The sequence below is a fragment of the Propithecus coquereli genome, unplaced genomic scaffold (assembly GCF_000956105.1).
Source record: "Propithecus coquereli isolate 6110/MARCELLA unplaced genomic scaffold, Pcoq_1.0 Scaffold133, whole genome shotgun sequence".
Classification (NCBI taxonomy): Eukaryota; Metazoa; Chordata; class Mammalia; order Primates; family Indriidae; genus Propithecus; species Propithecus coquereli.
The window spans coordinates 2,107,567-2,112,970 of record NW_012137525.1 but is presented as its reverse complement, the minus strand read 5'-3'; the positions used below and the strand labels follow the sequence as shown (position 1 = coordinate 2,112,970).

The window sequence follows — 5,404 nt, the reverse complement described above, 5'->3', positions numbered from 1 at the left end:
TATCCAGTTTTCCCAGCACCATTTGTTGAATAAGGATTCTTTTCCCCAGTGTATGTTTTTGTCTGCTTTGTCAAAGATTAGGTGGCTATATGAGGATGGTTTTATATCTGGGTTCTCAGTTCTGTTCCACTGGTCAATGGTTCTATTTTTGTGCCAGTACCAAGCTGTGTAACTTTTCTTTTAATCTGGACATGTCTGAGATAGTTGATCTGAGTTTGTGTTAGGGTGTGAAGTCCGTCCGTATGCAATGATAGAAAGAATTCTCAGACAGTGATTAGGATAGAAAGAAGCACCAGGTTTATTTACTCCTTCTCCAAAGAGAAGGAGGGCACAGTGCCAAAAGGAAAACAAAAAAGAGAGACACTGGCCTCAAGGCCAAACGACTCTGACTCTTTATTTGGCAGGATAAAGAGGTGTAAGGGTGATTATGATTGTAGCCCGGTTAGTAGAGGACAGCTGAGAAACTGCTGAGTTGGTCCTTTTCTGTCTCTTGCGTAGTAGGTTGATAACAGGAATTGGTTTCTTCTTTCTTCCTGATAGTGGGAGACATTTGGTGTCATCTCTCCTTGAAGAGGTGGGGGATGCTCATGTCTTGGCTGTCCTCCCAGGAACACTTCAGGGCTGTTTAAATAAGCTCAGAAAGACTTTTTATAGGCAGTGATGGTCCATCAGGAAGTCTACCCTTTCCTCCCCTTTCCTGAAGACTACTTTTCCCTTTGGAATGTGAATTGATCAACTCTGGCCAATGTTAATGAGAATTTATGCTCCTTTTGTTAGCTTAGCTTCTTTTAATTGTTAGGTAAACATCTCTGTAGAAGAGATACTCATGTTACTAACCTTAGAGACAGGGTTTGTACTACTCTAAGTGACTGCCAGTTAGAAATTTGTTTTTCTTTGTTAGCCTGTTAGTAAGCCCTTTCAGTGTGTCAACCATAATAATCCTTTTATTTCTTTGGTATTCAAATTCTATAGAAATTTATAATGTGCCTTAATAGATGTAGTACAGATTATTCTGAAAGGGACTGTGAAAGTGTAATAAAAGAAAAATATTGTGCATATCTGTTGATATTTTTTATTAAATATGTGCTATGCATTGATATTTTTACTTTCATATTATGGTGGAAACCAAAGAAATATTAACACAATAAATATTTTCCCAGAAGAAAAGTGAAAGCAATAGGCTGATAGGAATTTTTGTAGAACTCTTACTATATTACTGTTTCCACAGCCTTAATGTAATCTAGTTCTTATTTTCAATGTGTTATCGTTAAACTGAACCTAATTTTACCGTTTATTTATAATTAGTGATACAAAATGCTCTAATAAGAATAAAATTATTCTTTAGCTGTCAACAACAGATTTTATGTCAGATTGTCTAATATGGTAGCAACCAAAAAGAAAAGAAACAATCAAACAACAACAACAACAACAAAAAAAAACCCACAAAACCCATGGATAAATGAGCAAAGTATTTAAAAACAGTATATTTAATATTAAATCTCTTTTATAAATATGAGAATATGTGAAAGAAAACTTGTATAAATCAATGCAAGGAAATATTTACCCAAAGAACATTTAAAATTATATTTATTTCCACTAGTTTCTAATTAGGCAAAAGTTATCTACTTCAATTAGGCATTTGCCCAGTGGCCTGTGGGGAAACACGCACTTTTACAAGGCGTTGGGGGAAACAGGCGCTGACTCTTGGGCTTCTAACTAGGAATTCTGTCCCAGGAGTAACAGGGGATATGAATATGTTATTATAAATGCCCTAACTCTGCCAAATAGCTCTGCCTCTTTACTACTCTCTTTCAATTGAATTTTTCCTTCATGGAATCAGGGAAGATCCTACTATCGAAATTTTTATCAGGACCTAATTCTACTTTCCCTAAATTTTGGCCATACCTTGCCCAGATTTAGGACCTAAAGAGCTTAGAAACTCTAAATTTTAATATCAGAAATCTAACTCAACCCTATACTGAAAGGGTTTATGAAATCCTTTTAGAAAATAATTATCAGATATAATATTTTTTCCATAGGAAAACATATTCTGAGTTTCTCTATACACTTGTCCTTACACTGAATTTTATGTTTTACTGAACAGTTCCTATATCGAAACCACTATCACAAACAGTGCATTGAAGTTGTGGTAACATTTATACATTGCAATATGCAATATATCCTTCATGAAAATTGTAGGAATAAATTTACCTATGTTTTTAAATGAAGAACAGTTTTAGCTTTCCTGAAAATTGCCCTATCCTGGGATAAATTCTGTAATTAATCCACTTGTATGTTGACTGCTAAAAAGCTTAGAACTAAGATTATGAGAAGCCTGTAACCAGTGCATGGGATTTCATATACACAAATATTTGTATGAACCTAATTTCTCTACTGCCTCTACTTTTTAAAATAAATACATTTCTTATCTCTTTTTAACTATTATTGGCTAACTCTTAGGTTTTTCAAGCCACATTAAAACTTTTTTGGAACCAGATGACATACGAATTAGTTAATGTATTATGTTTCCATTTCTGGACATTTGCCTTATGAATTTTGAAGTCAACCAATCAATAGCTAGTGAATACCTGATGTGTGGCAATATTCTTTTCTTTCCACCCTAAATCAGTCATTTGAAGGACAAGTCATAAAATGGACACATCATGCTATGAAAAGTCCTTTTATGCAAGCAGTCCTGTTTCAGTGCCCTAAGCTTGTAACTTTGGTGTCTCTAGAGAGTTCTATCTTAGAAATCACATTGGCAATTAGCAAGTTTTTTTAAATTAGTGGTTACATACAAAGTTCTTTGAACATATAAGGCTATATAAATGGAGTTGGCATGTTTAACTCTTGAAAGGTCTAAAAGAATGAAAGGTGACCGGGATGACATTTTGCAATCAGAAAAAAGTACCACTGAAGGGACAACGCAGGTCGAGGACTCTTTTCTTTATCTGTCTCTGCATGCGTGTGTTAATGTGTATATGTGGGTGTGTTCAGATGTATGAAATGTCTAAATGTGAGGTATGTTTGTTATCACTATGCTCCTTAAATCAGTTTGGTGATATTTTAAAAATTCTCCAATAAAACTACACAGATTTTAAATAATTCCATTTTGGAGAGCAACATTTGTACTTTTATTATTCTTTTAAATAGTGTATTCAGCATTCTGATTTCTAATAAGGCCTTTCAGAGTATTTGTAGACTGGTGGTCTGCATATTGATCCCTCTTGTTTCCATGACTGGCATTGATTTTTCCTCCCACTGGGACCTTAGCCTGTCATCAAACTTACTTTTTCTCTTATGCCAAAATGACACTTGATTAGATTATTCAACAGAAGAAGGCTTCTGTGGTTGGGCACAATCAATATGCTTGTGTTTGCTGATTTGTAGACCTCACAGTGACTACTTTTGCTGAAAGCTGGAATGATTCAGGTTCTGATCAGATTATACCACAGCATGAAGATTTTTTTACAATTGTAACCTCTTTTATCAACTTAAAATAATATTCATCATCTATTTTTAAAAATATTATCTTCTCATATGTAAATATGATATCAATCAGTCAACAAACCACTTGAAGCACTTATTATTTGCAGGATATTGTGGCATATAAAAAGGTACATACATGGTTCTTATTCTAAAGGACTTTATATCCCGATGGCATATATGAAATATACATATAAAAGATACCTGGAAATAAAAAGCACATAATTAATTTTAAATGAGTCATACTATCAATAATGATAAAAGCAATATATACCATTTATTTTAGCAACTATTATTTGCTGGGCTCGTTATGCTATGTTCAGCTATGACATCTAACATATCTAATTTTTGTAACAACTTTTCAAAGGATTTAGTGTTAACTCCATTTTACATAGAACTAGTTTCATGAAATTAAGAAACTTCCTCAAGATTGTGCAGCTGGAAAATAGTTTAAAGTCAGCTCCATTTGATTGTCATGCCTGCATCATATTGCATTCCAGTATGTGTTACAGATTTCAAAAGAAGTTAGAAATTGCTTCCAGCTGTAGTGGACAGGAAGCTTTAACACAGATGGCGCAGATTGCTTCAGCTTTTTAGGGTACAAGAACTCATATAAATTGAGAGAACAAGGAGGGAGTTCTAGGTCATAGAGGAAAGACACAAGATGGTGTGCAAACACAAAATGAAGAGGAACACATGCATTCTGGAGAATTGAAGTATACTGATATGTCCAGAGCAGAAGTTTCGTTTGAAATTAGTTTAAAAATAAATTTGAAGAGCCAATAGCATAAAATAGAAGGGCTTGCATGCCACTTAATGGCTTGGAATCTATTCTTGAATGTGCTAGATTTGTTTAAAGGTTTTTGAAGAAAAGTATAAAACTATCAAGACTACTGTATTAATGTGACAGAACTTCAGGATAGATGGAATGTCTGAGAGTCTGGAAGTAGAGAAGAAAATTAGGAGACATTTCAAGTAGTCCAAAGATACAGAGCTAAGTATCACGACCAAATTCAAGCAACGAACCTAAAAAGAGTATAGGTGAGTGACATTTTAAAGGGCAAATCAAAACTTTGTGGTGGAATACACTTGAGTACAAAGCTGACTCAAATATAACTTCAAGGTTTTCAGGCTGAGTAACTTGAAAAACAATGTTCCTATGAAGAGATTTATGTAATTTTACAGAAACAAATGACTTTGAAGAGTTATTTAGATGAATTAGTTTTATATATTTTCAGTATGAGATATTGGCAGCATAAGCAGGTTGAAAGCAACTAGCAAATGATGAATATGGGATAGACATCAAGAAGGATGTCAAGAAATGAAGTTTGGCTTGTGAAATGTATAAAGATATTTAAAGCCATCAGACAAGATCTCTAAAAGAATATGTATGAAGTCAAATATAATTCTTGTCTGAATTACTACTGTATGCAGAGTATGCACTGAAAAATTTTAAGATAGTAATTTTATTTTTATCTTATAGAAGAGTGAACTAAGACTCATTAGATTAAGTAAAAGTCACAGTTAGCAAGACTTCCACTATTGATAATGGAATAGTAATATTTGGGACTAACTCTACTTCTAAGAACAATTAGAAAGACTGGAAAAATGTTTTTGTAGAAATGTTTGAAAGTGCTGAAGAGCTAACAAGGCAGTGAAAGAATTATAGGTCAAGGATCTGAGAGAAGTGCCAAAATATAAACTCAATATCTGAGTAGTTTTGACTCTATAGCTATCTACAATTCCAGAAGTGGCTGTGAGGCTGAGAAAATTAGCGGAGCTTTTAATAGCTTCACAGGATTACATAGTCAAAAATTATTCGGTGGATAAAAAAAAATGTGGTATATGTACACAATGGACTACACTTCAGCCATAAAAAATAATAATAAAATCGTGTCATTAATGACGACACGGATGA

The 5,404-nt window shown here is 33.7% G+C and overlaps 1 protein-coding gene across 1 annotated transcript in view; it reads left to right on the top strand.

Annotated features, from left to right (window-relative positions):
• The window catches only part of THSD7A (thrombospondin, type I, domain containing 7A), a 330,982-nt gene that overhangs the window by 134,032 nt on the left and 191,546 nt on the right, over nt 1-5,404 (top strand). The gene's annotated exons all lie outside the window — the stretch shown is intronic.